Genomic DNA, 15,667 nt, shown 5'->3' on the forward strand with positions numbered 1-15,667 from the left:
CAGGTGGGCCTGCTGATCGCGTACCTGGCTCCCTGCCACGTGACAGCGGCCCTGCCCGAGCTTCTCAACGTTATTGCCGGGGTGGCGGTTGATACCCCCAGACTTTTGGTCATGGGGGATTTCAACCTGCCATCTACCGGTGGGGCGTCTGGGATGGCTCGGGAGTTTATGGCTTCCATGACAGCCATGGACCTGACACAATTAATTCATGGCCCCACTCACGCGGGAGGACACACTCTGGACTTGGTTTTTATCTCTGGTCAGTGGCGGAGTGGTCTGGATATAGGGGATATAGTTATTGAACCCCTGTCATGGTCGGACCATTCTCTCCTGAGACTGGACCTTTCGACCGCTGCACCCCACTGCAGGGAGGCGGAACCGACCAGGTGGTTCCGCCCCAGGCGCCTGATGGATCCTGATAGGTTCCAGAGGGAGCTTGGGCCAGTTCCTGAAACTCTGGCACACGACTCGGCTGAAGATCTGGTGGCTGCCTGGGATAGGACAGCCGCTGGTGCTCTGGACCGAGTCGTGCCTTTGCGGCCTCTGACCCGACGCCGAACCTGCCCGGCCCCTTGGTTTTCCGAGGAGCTGAGGGAGATGAAGCGCCGGAAAAGACGCCTAGAGAGTGGTTGGAGGGCGAGTCGCTCCGAATCCGACCGAACACTAGTTAGGTCTCATATTAAGACCTATCTAGTGGCGATAAAAGCGGCAAAGCGTAACCACTTTTCCGCTCTTATTGCATCGGCAGATAACCGCCCAGCCGCCTTGTTTAGGGTGTCCCGCTCCCTCCTACATCAGGGAGCACGGGAGGACCCCTTGCAAGGGCAGGCTGAGGATTTTGCACAGTATCTGCACGATAAAATCGCTCAGATTCGGGAAGGCTTGGACTCTGACTGGGTAGATCCCGGCGGGGTGACTGAGGCTGGTCTTGAGAATGTTACCTGGGATGAGTTCGACCCTGTGACTCCTGAGGACGTGGACAGGATCCTGGGGAGATTAAACGCAACCACATGTTTATTGGACCCGTGCCCCTCCTGGCTGGTACTGGCCACCCGGGAGGTAACACGAGGCTGGCTCCAGAGGATCATAAATGCTTCTCTGAGAGAGGGTTTCTTGCCTCCCGCCTTGAAAGAGGCAGTGGTGAGGCCCCTCCTCAAGAAGCCTTCTCTGGACCCGGCCGTTTTGGCAAACTATCGTCCGGTCTCCAACCTTCGCTTTGTTGCGAAGGTTGTGGAGAGTGTGGTTGCGCAACAGCTCCCACAGTTCCTGGATGAAACCGTCTATCTAGATCCGTGCCAGTCCGGCTTCAGGCCTGGGTACAGCACGGAGACGGCATTGGTCGCATTGGTGGATGATCTCTGGAGGGCTCGGGACAGGGGTTGTTCCTCTGTTCTGGTCCTGTTAGACCTCTCAGCGGCTTTTGATACCATCAACCATGGTATCATGCTGCGCCGGCTGGAGGGACTGGGGGTGGGAGGCACCGTGTTGCGGTAGTTCTCCTCCTATCTCTCTGACCGGTCGCAGTCTGTGTTGGCAGGGGGGCAGAGGTCGACCTCGAGGCGCCTTGCTTGCGGGGTGCCGCAAGGGTCGGTCCTCTCACCGCTCCTGTTCAACATTTATGTGAAGCCGCTGGGTGAGATCATCCGTGGTTTTGGGGTGCGATGCCATCTGTACGCTGATGATACTCAGCTGTACATTTCCACCCCAGACCAACCCAATGATGCCCTCGAAGTGATGTCCCAGTGTCTGGAGGCCGTGCGGGTCTGGATGGGGAGGAACAGGCTTCGGCTCAACCCTTCCAAGACCGAGTGGCTGTGGATGCCGGCGTCCCGGTATAGCCAGCTGGTGCCATCGCTGGCTATTGGGGGCGAGTCACTGACCCCCACAGAGGGGGCTCGCAACTTGGGCGTCCTCCTGGACACACGGCTGTCTTTAGAAGAGCATATGACAGCCGTGGCCAGGGGGGCTTTTTATCAGGTTCGCCTGATACGCCAGTTGCGCCCCTTTCTGGATCGGGACTCCTTGTGCACAGTCACTCATGCCTTGGTTACGTCACGCCTGGACTACTGTAACGCTCTCTACATGGGGCTCCCCCTGAGGAGCACCCGGAGGCTCCAGCTGGTGCAGAATGCGGCCGCGCGGGTGATTATGGGAGCGACGTGGCGCTCCCACGTAACACCTCTCCTGCGCGAGCTGCATTGGCTCCCGGTGGTCTTCCGGGTGCGCTTTAAGGTGTTGGTTCTCATCTTTAAAGCGCTCCATGGCTTAGGGCCAGGGTATTTGCGAGACCGCCTGCTGCTACCAAAAACCTCCCACCGGCCAATACGCTCTCACAGAGAGGGCCTCCTCGGGGTGCCGTCGGTCAGGCAATGTCGGCTGGCGGCCCCCAGGGGAAGAGCCTTCTCTGTGGGGGCACCCACCCTGTGGAATGAGCTGCCTCCTGGAATACGATTGATCCCGGACCTCCGGACCTTCCGTAAAGCCCTGAAGACGTTTTTATTTCATCAAGCCGGCCTAGCCTAAATGGTTTTTAATTGGGATTTTAAATTTTATGGATTTGGGGTTTTAAATTTGGGTAGCCAATGATTTAATTCTTTTAATTATCTTAATTTTTGCATTTGTATGTTTTTTAATTTTGGCTGTTCACCGCCCTGACTCCCTTCTGGGAGAAGGGCGGTATACAAATTAAATTAATAAATAAATAAATAAATAAATAAGTACCTATCTGAACTGTTGCTGAACAAGTGGTTGAGAAGTGAGGACTATCTGTGGGGCCATTTAGCTGTCAAATTAGAAAGAGTGAGTAAGGGAGTACAATAGCAAAGCAGATTAATGCATATAGTAAGGGAAACATAGAACCATGCTCTAGGTGAGCCTTTGCCACATTGGTATTCTCAACATGGTCTGGACTACTCATTATCCATAACCAGATCCCCTAACTGGAAAATCAGATTTGCACTAGACTGGCAGCATTCTCCTCCTCTTCCTCCAATAAAATAACTCTTCTCTCTTAATTTTGTAAGAATCTGGACTGATCCAATAATGGACTTCAAAAACACTGTGAATCCAGGCAGTTCAAGAGTTCAGCCTAGTTCTTAAACAGAATTCTTTAAAAGTATGTATATGTTTTTCATCAGGCACAGGTTGGTTGATAACAATATAGTACAGGTAATCATCAACTTACGATCATAATTGAGCCCAAATTTTTTGTTGCTAAGTGAGACATTTGTTAAGTTAATTTTGTCCATTTTATGACCTTTCTTGCCACAGTTAAGTGAATTGCTACAGCTGTGAAGTTAGTAACACAGCTATTAAGTGAATCTGGCTTTCCCATTGGCTTTGCTTGTCAGAAGGTCACAAAAGGTGATCACATGACCTCAGGACATTGCAACGATCATAAGTGTGAATCAATTCCCAAATGTCTTCTTAATTTTGATCATGAAGATGCCGCAATGGTCATAAGTGTGAAAAACAATCATAAATCATTTTCTTTCAGTGTTGTTGTAGCTTTGAACAGTCACTAAATGAACTGGGCCTGGTGGCTCAGCAGACTGATAGCATTGTGATTAACACCAGCTGTCTGCAATTAGCCATCTGTAAATTTGTATTTCACCAGGCTCAAGGTTGACTCAGCCTTCCATCCTTTCTAAGGTAGGTAAATTGAGGACCCAGTTTATGGGGGCAATAAGCTGACTTTGTATAAATATACAAAAGTATGAAGGCTATTGCTTAACGCATTGTAAGCCGCCCTGAGTCTCCGGAGAAGGGTGGCATATAAATCAAATTTAAAAAACAACAACAAAAAAACCTGTTAGAAGTCGAAGAATCAACTTCTAATTTGCAAAAATAAATTTGCATGAATAAATTTGCATGAATTTGCATGAGTAAATCATGCAAACCAAATATTTTCTCTCTCAGAACGCTATATTAAGGGCCAAACAGTTATATCAAGGACTTTCAAATTTAATCCCAGTTTCCAAGCAAGATTCCATGTGACATTGTGTGAAAAACTATATCAAAGTTTATACATTTAACTTGCAGACCATTTATTCCATTGGCTAATCATATAATTCAATTTAAAAAGCAATTAATTTTGTCTAGCATGATTTCTCTATAATCCTACATAGAATTATTACTTTTCAAATTAGCACTTTTGAAATCTGTCACTGTTTGCTGCTGCTGTCTCTAAAGTGACCTTATATAACTATATTTACTCAGAGGCAGAATGACTTTTTCAATTATTTGAAATATTTTTCTTTCAGAGGGGAAAATGGCAGTTCAACCATCTCCAAAGGGAGTTTGCATTATAGCTTGTTTCATCCGCAGTAACTGGGGAAGGCCTTTTTCTTCTTCCAGATTTGAGGAAACCTAAAATCAGGATCTTCGTCTGGATTGTGGTTCATCACAAGCAACACATAAAAATCTTGATTGGTGGGTTAAGTAACAGAGAGGCGGGGTCTTCCACCAAGTTTGCAGCTGTGATGCAGCCTAAATATATGGACATAGAACCAACCTTCCTTGTTTCTAATGCACTTTTCAGATTGTAATTTCTTCTTCAGTTGAAGAGAGACTTTTTTCAGATACAGATAAATGTGTCTTTTTGGTGATTTCAGCAAGTTGTTTGAAGTTATAAAAAAGGCAAGATGATATCCACAAAATTAAGCCTCAAGGACTTGTTTTATAAATGGCTGGATAGTAGAGTTAGAAATTAGGAGTGGAAAAAGTACTACTATATATAAATAAATTGATCCAGACATTAAGCTATTCACTAAACACTTATGTATGTAATGTGAACATATATAAATAAACTGTTAAAAAAAATTAAGCCTCAAGGACATAATCAAAGTTATTCCCCTTTTTAATTATTTATTATTTAATGTATTTATTACATTTATTTGCCCCCCATCTTGCCACAAGGCAACTGAATGGCTTACAACATTACCTGTGTCATGTGAAGCATGTAAAGTGATGGGTTTTATATGGTTGTGATTACTGTCTTCTACCTCCTTCGCTGAAACCAGGTTGAGCTGCAATAAAACAGCGAGCATTGCTTGGTTTCATTTCATTTGCCTTGTTAAGAATGGAAGTGTGATTTTTCAAATTACTCATATCAAAAGAGAAGCTGATAATGATATGGAACTTGGTAATACTTACTCTAATGTACTATAATGGAGCTAGTGCTATAGGCAATTCAATTAAGCAAGCATTTGAGATTAGACAGTTTTCCATTTTTAAAAATAAGTTAGCATTATTTTTAAACAAAAATGTTTTCATGCCATGCTACCAAGTACATACCCTCTGACTACCAGAAAGAATAACTAGGGATGACATGATAGCAGTGTTCCAGTAACTGAGGGGTTGCCACAAAGAAGAGGGAGTCAAGCTATTCTCCAAAGCATCTGAAGGCAGGACAAGAAGCAATGGGTAGATACTAATCAAGGAGAGAACCAACCTAGAACCAAGGAGAAATTTCCTGACAGTTAGAACATTCTGCCAACAATTGGCAGAATGACTTGCCTCCAGAGGTTGTGAATGCTTCAACACTGGAAGTTTTTAAGACGAAATTGGACAACCATTTGTCTGAAATGGTGTAGGGTTTCCTGCCTGAAAAAGGAATTGGATTAGAAGTTCTCCAAATGCCCAAATTTGAGCTTCCAACTTTGTTATTTTGTCTGTTATTCTGTTATATTTTAATGGAGGTTTCATTTTAGCTTTATTCAGAGTTACTCCACAAGCACTGCTTACCTACAATCAGCATTTATTTCACGGAGGCCCAGTAGACTGAACAGCAGCTGTTTGGGTTGATTGCATTCTGTGGCTTCAATCCATTTTTACAGAATAGCAGAAAGCTGCTATGCACACTTCCTCATCCAGCAGCAAGCATCCCATTCAGATCACTTATCACCTATTTGAGGACAGAGAAAGTGAAGAGAATTAATCCAATCCTACTCTTTTTCTGCAACCTGTAAACAGAAGTGGGATAGCATTAAATAAAGTCCCTCTTTCAAAAACTGTAATGGATTTTTTTCCCTTATTGAATGAAAATTCTTCTGCATTACAAACTAATGAAATACAGTTGTGCAATAATATATAAGGCAAACAGCAATCTATTAAAATACTATAAACTTTTATGTTCTAATATTTCCACTAGCAATAATTTGAACATCTGCCGTACAATATTATTTGGACAAATTAGCATCAAATTAAAAAAAAAAACCACTTCCAAGAGGAATGCTACCAAAAAAATCAGACTATTCAAATTAAATAGAAGCTGTCAGCTTTGATCCATGGTCGAGGTGATACAATATATTAAACTGTGTCTATCCCAGGATTTTTCCATGACTCAGTAGTAGCCTCAGATTAACAGAGAGCCAATTTCATTTTAGTAGGCTTAAATAGTGTCAGTTAATGATTCTTTGAAAAAGAAGCAATGACTGTTTCCTAAGCAGCATTGCCCCGTTTGCATACTGGGCTCCGTGACACTCAAAGAGTGGAAGAAGACAGCCAGCAAGTCTTTCCATGATTGACATCTTTTATGTAGGACACTGTCAGTTTTATATATTTATGCCCTGGAGAAATAAATATACCCTGGTGAAACCCTAAAACTGGTGACGGAGACCTATTACATAGCGTAAAATAGGATTACTGAAGTTGTAAACTTCCTAAGGGACAGCAGAGTTTACTGGGGAAGTACATTCTTTCAGGGCTGATTGTCAGTATTGCCCTGGGATTATATACCTGCAAATTAAAAGTGGCAGGCCAGGTGACAGATATTTTGCACTAATATAGGCACTGGTTTAGTTTGATTTTGTTTTAAAATGTTCTGCTGAAATTAGAGGTGGTTTAGTGGGCTGGAGCTTTTTTGTTTTGGCGCTTTTTGTTCCCATATCCTCCTTTTTTACAGGAGATTTGGAGCCCTCCATTCATTAAGATCCCTCAGTTTCATGGAATCAGGCTCACCAACATAGGAATCATGTACCTCAGTTCCATATAATAAAACTGGCAGGTCATTCTTTACTTTGTGGTTCAAACAGTTCCAAGATTAAAAACGTTGATAAGGTCATTAAGTCAAAGAAACCACAGAGAAATTGTTCTCCAAAAAGGAAGTAGCTTTTTTTTTCTGCTTTACTAAAAACTGTAACAAGAAACTAAAAAAAAAATTGTGAGAAATGTTGCTTTTTTCCCCCTTTAGAAAATGAACAAATGTGCTCTAAACATGCATTTGATGGATTTTTAACTGAATAATTGGTGATGTCTAGGAAGATAGGAAATTCCATGTAAATATATAAAAGCTGATGCTGGATGAATAAAAGTGGCTCTGTGATCATCCCTCTTAAGACAGAAAAAAAACCCTGTCTAGGCTTGTGGTAATGTCTTGACCTCTTGAACATCCTGCTTAACATAGGAAAATGTTAGTTGTGAGATGACACAATGTCCTTTGCTTCTTATGTATAAAAGCCCTAATCAGGCATGTCATCAAATAGATTTTGCACAGAGCCTAGGAATATGTAGGTGTTTTTTGCCCAGAGTCTAAGAATAAACAATGGAGTTGTTTACTGCAGAATCCAGATTGGCTATGTATGCAATTTGCATGCATACGTGTAAGTAGCCTCTTCTCTTGGATAACAATGAAAGTACGAAGATATAAGGATTAATTTGCTTCTTCTTTGCTGCATTTTAATATATAATTTCAAATCTTGTAAAAAAGAAATTACAGAAGCATATGCATTCCTTGCCCTTTATGACTTAATAATTGCTGTAAAAACTTTAAAATTATGATTTACAAATACTGCATGTTACCACGAGCACTTCCTTTTTCTTAAATGGATATGAGTTGACACAGCAACAATTTCAGTTCTATGGCGAACAAGTTTTTTTCCCCCCAGGCCCAATTTTACTTTTAAAAGTCTTTTGTCTTATAATGCAAATGAACAAAACCAATATAGAGGAAGAGCAGAAATCTTGGCACTTCAAACACTCTAGATAATATTTACTTCTAATTCAAAGGAACACATTTCTACAATCAAGAGACAAAAAGGCACAGCATGAAGGAAAAATTAACACCACACAACCTTTGTGAATATTACCTTCCAGTGAATTTCTTATTCCAGAGAAATTACAATTTCTCAAAACACTTCTTAGGTTAGTTGTCTGTTCTGAAATATAAAACATGTTTATGTGAGTGCATTTAGAAAGAGAGAGAAGGACACACAAACAATTTTTGAAGAATGTTTTCTGAATAGGACTTTGAATTACATGTTATTGTATGACTATAATTTCCATAGCAACAGATACAAAGGGGACAGGTGAGAGGATGCTAAATAAAGGGACAATTTATGCCATAAAATTAATGCTGATTTAGTCTGATGGATCAGGCAGCATCTGTTTCATTGTAATAAGTATATATTGAATATTATCAATATAATACATCCTTCTGAATAAACATCCATAAAATTGGGCTGTAAAAAAAGGCACTATCTATTTGTGTGCTTATAAATCCCATTATATTAGTTTAGGTCACAGTAAAATATAATAACTGTTCCCAAGGTCTCTGTAAGCAGTGGCCATTATCTAGCTTCTAGCAGTTTATAAAATAGGCACCGTTGAACCATGCTGCATGCTTGTATCTGTCAAGCAATTTTTTCAGTTAGTTAAGCATCCTGATCAGATTGTGTGTTTCAATTAATCCTCAAGGGAACACATGCTGCAACAGGCTCATGGTACAATGTTAAACATGGCATTTTTCTGCAAACCTGAATGCATAGAATGATAAAACAGTGATAATGGCAAGTGAAGAAGCTTGGACACTGCTGCAGTTGTTTCATTTTTATTTTTGTTTTTACTGTTAAGAAATTAACTACACCCAAAAGGAAATTAACAAGGTCATGACAATTTGAAAGGGGAACAAATACTTTTAACTTTTCAGACTATGGTTATTATTCTGTCTACCCACACTTACTAAGAATTTCTTTAAGCAGCTGTCAGATATTGAAAATGAAGATAATTTGCTCTTACAAAGCAAGGAAAATATACACAAAAATGCATATAGCTGGCTATTTGCACTGTGAGATAGATACATGGTTAAAAAAAAGTAATTGCATGGTGGAACTCATCTATTATAGAATATAACAAATTTGAGAAGTCATAATTCTATTTTATTCTGAGATAGTTTTATTAACTTCACAAAATCACCCATTCTTTCAAAATATACTAAATTGGCATTGTATATGTTAATGAATGGAAGGATTTCATATGTTTTTTTATTGGATGGAAGAATGTGTCAGCATTCCGAGTAACACATCCATTGAAAGCAGAACTCCGAGGCAGGTAGATTCCTCAAATAACATGTTTATTGGATACATCATTTTGGCACAGCTGGTGAAATCCAACTCTAAAAGTTCCCGTGGTTTTCGTCTAATTAAAAGAGCAAAATTTCCCCCTCCCAGTGGTCACATTGTCCAATGGAAGTAGCTGGCAGGCTGCTTGGTCACTCTTCTCCTCCTCTCACAGTTACCTGTTAAGATGATCTTGGTTCCCACAGGAAAACTTTTTGTTTTGACGGTTAGACGGTCTATCTACTTCCCCCCTCCCTTCCCTCTCTCAGGGTTCACGGCAACTATGGGGCAGCAAAAGATGGCTTCAGCCAGGTTCGCTTCAGAGTCGACAGAATGGCTAACCAAACTGTGGATGTACACTTAAACAAATAACTTCATTTTTAAAAAGTAAATCTGATATAGAATTCAATTCTATTTGGAAACCATTTTTAGACTACAATTTTATATACATAATTTTTCTACATCCAAAATGCGGGTTTTAAAATTTATATTTTAACTTGACATATAATCTCCATAGAATTTACAGTGTTGTCTTAATGTATTATTTAACAAATAACAGAGTTGGAAGGGACCTTGGAGGTCTTCTAAATCCAACTCTCTGCTCAGGCAGGAAACTCATTTGAGACAAATGGCTGTTCAATCTTTTCAGACAAAAAGTGATAGATTTATCAGTTATAGATTTTCTTTCTCTCTCCCTTAATGACTTCAGCTATATTAATCAAATACCTTTAAAGGACTGTTTGACCACAACCACACAAGATATATGTGAGGAAAAACTGAAGCATTTGAACTTTAAGACAATTTTTAACTATTGGTGGCTCTGTTATTTTCTGGGGTAGCCCATGTTAGAGGAAATATTATACAGATGGAAGAATGGATTCTATTAAATATTGACGTATAGTAGAGGCTAATAACCCATTGTCATTTTCCTATAATTCAGTATTTACTCCATGCTTTTTTGAACAAAGAGTATAATTTGGAAGAATCTCTGAAGTTATTTTTTTATGATCAATGTTCATTTTATTTGTGCAATGTTTAATTATGTGGAATAATTGTCATATAAATTAAATTTTAAAATGTAAAATGTAAATATGCTACTATCTCTTAAGGATTCTTTGAAAATAATAGTTATATTTATAGTGTTTTGAGAGTATAAATTGTCAACTATAGTATAGAAATAATTCATTTTTTCATTTTAAGTTTATAGCTCTTTGGATTTAATAAAAAACTTTGAAAAGAGCATTCTATTTTGTGTATATTCCCATCAGTCTCTCTGTTTTTATGTTTTATAAAATATATGTTTACATATATAAAGTTGTATATAAATTTTAAATAACTAAATATTGTTACATGTGTATGCATGTACATAAATATCCATATGGTGCAGGCAGTAAGATGTGCTCTAACTTGCAGTAGTTTTGGAATTGTAGTACCTTTAAATTTAAATCCAATATATTTTAAAGACAAAATAGTAGAGTTCTTATTCTTGATAACTATATTATACTCTGTTGATTAAACCATCCTAGTGGCAAAAGGCATTAAAATGTAGTACAGTCTTTCTGAAATGCTGAAATTGTCAAATGAAGAAGATTTGAGATTGGAAAGATTTTATCCTAGAAAAGGAAATATGCGTTACTATATCAGATCTATTATCAGAATCCTACTTGTAAAAATGCTTTTGACAGAGAACAGCTGAAAGTGATTTGTAAAGAAATTTCTCTGAGACCTCAAAGAATTAGGAGTTCCTCTGGAACAATGTCAAAAGTAGAGCTTGGAGATACAGTAAGAAGAAATGGCAGAAATAATCTTATTTCTCAAGCAGAAGCTTCTACATGATTAGTTTTCCATAAATAGCATAAACGCTTTAAGACATTAAAAGAACAACTCTTTAAGAAATTGTTAAAAGCAACTCTGAATCCTTCCTTTTGCAATCCAAACTTCTGCATCCAAATCTGATTTGAATTCCTTCCTCATGCATCAGATTCAAAGTAAAAACTAGGAACAATTATTTGATCAAAGTCAGATAAAACAAAATTCTGTATTGCACATTTCATGTTTTAAAATAACCTTTTCATTGAGATGATGTATTTTCTGTGTTTATTACAAAAGATCTTTCATCCAGATAGCTGAGTTTCACTTTACCTTGCTGCAGATATATTTCCAACAACTAGGGGATTTTCAAACACTAATTGTAGCTAATACATTTTTGTAATTTTAATATTAAACATCTCCCTCATTAATACATTGATTGTAATTTCAAAAAAATCATGCAAAGATGATACTATCAAGGAGCTGGCTTTTTAGTAATTTCTGAAATTTGCATGATGAGAATTTATTTAATTTTATTCTAATGGTTATTCATGAATGGGATACAATGCTGAATAATCACTAGGTCTTATCTTTTCTTTTGGTTGAATAACCACTGGTTATAGCCAACGTATGCTAGAAATATGCTATCTAAAATGGTAATCCACTCTGGTTTAAGGAGTAGTTGCAGGACTGTTTCTTTCTCTCTCTGACAAACAAGGGTATTACTTGTTTTCCCAAGATGATTATTTTTCTCAGTGTTGGAGCTTATGAAAGTGTTTATTGCTCTCGTTACAAAAATACTGTTGCTCCTCACCATTTCAAAAAAACTTTTTAAAAAATTTCCTAACTGAGAGAGAACATTGAGAACATATATTTTTGCTATCTGATTTCACAACAATCAGTCCAACATTAATTTTTCCCCACATTTTTAACTAATTCATATATACCAAAGTGGTTGAAAATTACCATTCCAATAAACCTTTAATAGATTATGCAATATTTTTCAAGGCCATAAATTATAAAATCCGTACCTTCCTGGGATATCGCTTGATACTGATAAGACAGTATACAAACTTTTTAACAATTCAAAAATTCTTGCTGCTAAAATGTTGATATTTAGTTCCAACATGCCATTTTTCTAAATATATGGTGTGTGTTAAGTAAATAAGCTAAATGCTTAAGACAGTTAGGACTGATAAACTGAAGAAACAAGAATGGTAATATTTTCACATTAAAAGATTAACAAAGAACTCATTTTACTTTATTTAATGCCAGCTATTTGGGGGGTGGGGTATTTTATGGACTTTGCCCAATATTCAGGACAACTACTACAATTTTAATTGAAAAGTTAACTAGATTTTATTCACAATTAGAACAGAATAATTCTGAAGAGGCTCAAGAATAGAAATCACCAGCTCCTACATGTCCTCTGTCCATTTCCCCTGAATATTAAATGGGTAAGTAAACTGGGCCTTGTAAAAATAACTTTTAAAAGCTTGATGTTATATTGTACAAGAGTTTGGGAAAGAAAACTATAATTTCATAATTGCAAAACAATCTCCCATAGAAAATGTAAAAGATAGAATTGTATAATGAATTTGCCATTGGAATCAAAAGTTTGAAACAGTTAAAATAAAATAATTTGTTTTATTAAAGAAAACAGATGCTAAAAAAACAAAGTATAAGTGCTGTATATAAGAGATATAGGCGATGCTTGCAATTTTCCTTCAAGCTAAGCTCAATAGGTATGTGAAAGGAAAGATGAATAGGCGGGAAGGAAAAGTGAGACGAAGACAGAATGGTTAGCTGATGAAAGGTACATGTAAGGGGAATTACAATTAATCCTCAGATATTGATGGTTAGGTTTATCATTGCTAGGCTAAAACCCACATGTGTTACAAATAAACTAGTGGCATCTTCTGCATATAATAAAAAAAGGTTTGTGGGTTAATTTAGAAGCATGAATGTCTAGATTTAAATTGCTATAGAAGTGAATTTGTATACATACATAGTCTGCAGGTGTATGTGTGTGTGAGAGAGAGTAATAAAGTGTCTTGCAAGACTGGGTCTAAGTTATAAAAAAAATCTCTTATGCAAGGATATCAGAATCAATAGGTGTTTGTCAACAGAAATGTTAACTTGATCCATAGCAAACTGCATGATAAGGAATGTAAAGACACTATAAATCAACAAATACTTCCTAAACACGGTATTTAGATATCTATTTTTCAACAAGATGTGGAGGACTAAGTAGTACTGAGTTGCTAACTCAATCTAAAGCCTACTTGCTTTTTTACTACTTTTGCTCCTGGATAATCTAATCCTCCAGTTTAAGGACTAGGTACACTTTAGTGATCATAGTGAGTAAAATAATAGACCTATAATTTGATGGATCATCTCTATTGCCTTTCTCGTAGATGGAAACAATAGTGGATTAGGCTGTTCTGTTTACAAACAGTGAGCCCAGAACTGCATATTTGTCTTAAATATCTCTTGAGTGATAATTCTCTAGTATCTTCTCTGCTCACAAATACTTTATAATCTTTGGGATTTCAATAGCCGAAAGTGAGGGAGGGCATTGATGGATCTGAAGCAGTGTTGAAAGGAGTGTGTCCAGTGAACCACACAAAACATTCATATAGATTTCTTAAAGTACTACAGGTATATGGCAATTGAAATGGGAAACTGAAATAGCCAGCACCAGGAAAAAAAAAAAAACCCACTAAAAAATAATTACAGTTTGTTCTAATGGTATTACCCATTTGCTACCAAAATTTTTGGAAAGTTGCTTTTCTTTTAATACTTTTTCAAATTAAAATTTGATGGGCATCAAGGAAGGAATTATTCTTGAAACTCCTAAATGAAAAGATGTTTATTTCAGTATAATATGTACTTGATCAAACCATGACCTGCATTGATATTTTTTGAGATGACTTTTACTGGCTAGGCCTTGTTTTAATAAGCTTAAAATTCAGTGAAGAGAGAAGTGTATTTCTCCTGTTTCTGAGTTGTTAAATATTCTGGGTCAAAGCATTGCATCTGAAAGCCTTAGGGTGATGAATACCATCAGGGAAAATAAACCAGGTAATGGTGACTCCATTTCACCCTTTTAATCTTGATAAGAGTGCAGCCAGGCTCCTCTAATGAGGTTGGAGGTGGGCAGATTGCTCTACAAACTAAGGATGTAGGAAGGTTTTCTTAAGAAACAAAACGCCAAACTCACCAGTTTAATGAAGAAAAAAAATAGACTTGAGAGAAGATCCCCACTATATTCATATATTTATTCTCAAGCAGTACTTTCATTCAAATTTAGCCGAGGGGTAGTGGTGGAGGATCTGAGCAAGAAGAAGAAGAAAAAAGGGGAAGACCTGGAGGACGTGCCAGGGGTTCAAGTGTTGCTTGACCAGAAGGATGGTAGGAGGTTTGTATGTGGGTGGATGGGTGATTGGTGGGGTACATTCGATTCACTCTTGGCTCCTGGCCATTGTCTTCTCCCGCCTGCCAGACCCAGCCGAGAAATCGGGCGGGATGCCCGCCGGGGGCTGGGAGGATTTCGCTTTGGCTGAGATACCCTATTCTCAGCCGCGCAGCCTGAGGGAGTTTGCCGGGGGCAGCCAAACAGCCGCATCACGAGCGACGGATCCCCGCGGCCAGGAAAGGGCTCACCCCCTTTCTCCTCGCGCTTGGTGGGTATCCAATGGGTCATAGTTGAGGGGAGCCCGAGCCTGCCAGCCGTCGAGAAAAGCCGAGGCGAAGAGTGATGCAAGAGCAACGCTGCTAAGCCGCCATTTTCCAGCCTCTGTTGCGGCCACCCCGGGACAAGGAAAAGAAGAAAGTTTGCAGGCAACGGAGCGGTCATGTGGTGCAGGCGGAGCCAGGGATTGGGAGGCCCTGCCTGGATAGGAAACCCAGGCGGTCGCTGCGGACGGGAAGGAGGTTCCCTCGGCGGCACCGTCACCGCCGTTAAGCATCCTTCCTCGGGCTGGCGGGGCCCGTTTCCCCTCCTCTTGAAAAGTCGCTTCCCTTCCTGAGAATGACACTTCCCGGTTCTGAAACCGCCCCGCGTTGCTTCACCTTTCCGTGCCTTTAGCCACAAGTAGCCGCGCTATCCTCTCCCGGTGGAGCGGCCTAAAGGGTGACACGTCATGCTTTTCACTTGTGTAGGAAACAAGACGTCTAATTCCAGAACCAAATAAATCTCTACAGTTGTAGATTACACAAGCAATTCTTGTAGATTTGATTTGATGTGATGTGTGTGGGATCATCCTTCCAAAGAAAGCAAGTTTGTACACTGGCTGAATGTTGAGAAAAGTCTAGCAATGTCTTTTTTAGGAGAGGGACATACCACTTGAAAGATGAAGGCAGATGGTACCACTCCCTTCAGATATGGAAGCATTCATCACCTCATGGATCCAACTAGATACCACCTCCTGGGAAATGTGGCAGCTCTGGCCAAGAGAGCCATTGCCCCAACTGGTCGTTTACCTGGCCATGACTCTTTTCTCACAGAGGTTCATGCATTA

General features: G+C 39.3%; 1 long non-coding RNA gene across 1 annotated transcript in view; it reads right to left on the minus strand.

Annotated features, from left to right (window-relative positions):
- The window catches only part of LOC117676728 (uncharacterized), an 81,296-nt gene that overhangs the window by 57,528 nt on the left and 8,101 nt on the right, over nt 1–15,667 (minus strand). Inside the window, exons 2-3 of the long non-coding RNA XR_004594478.3 lie at nt 8,088–8,156; nt 5,746–5,905 (exon numbers count right to left, since the gene is read on the minus strand). This is a non-coding gene — a long non-coding RNA (uncharacterized LOC117676728). The remainder of the gene's footprint in view (nt 1–5,745; nt 5,906–8,087; nt 8,157–15,667) is intronic.

The sequence above is a fragment of the Pantherophis guttatus genome, chromosome 6, assembly GCF_059756535.1.
Source record: "Pantherophis guttatus breed Tessera chromosome 6, ASM5975653v1, whole genome shotgun sequence".
Classification (NCBI taxonomy): Eukaryota; Metazoa; Chordata; class Lepidosauria; order Squamata; family Colubridae; genus Pantherophis; species Pantherophis guttatus.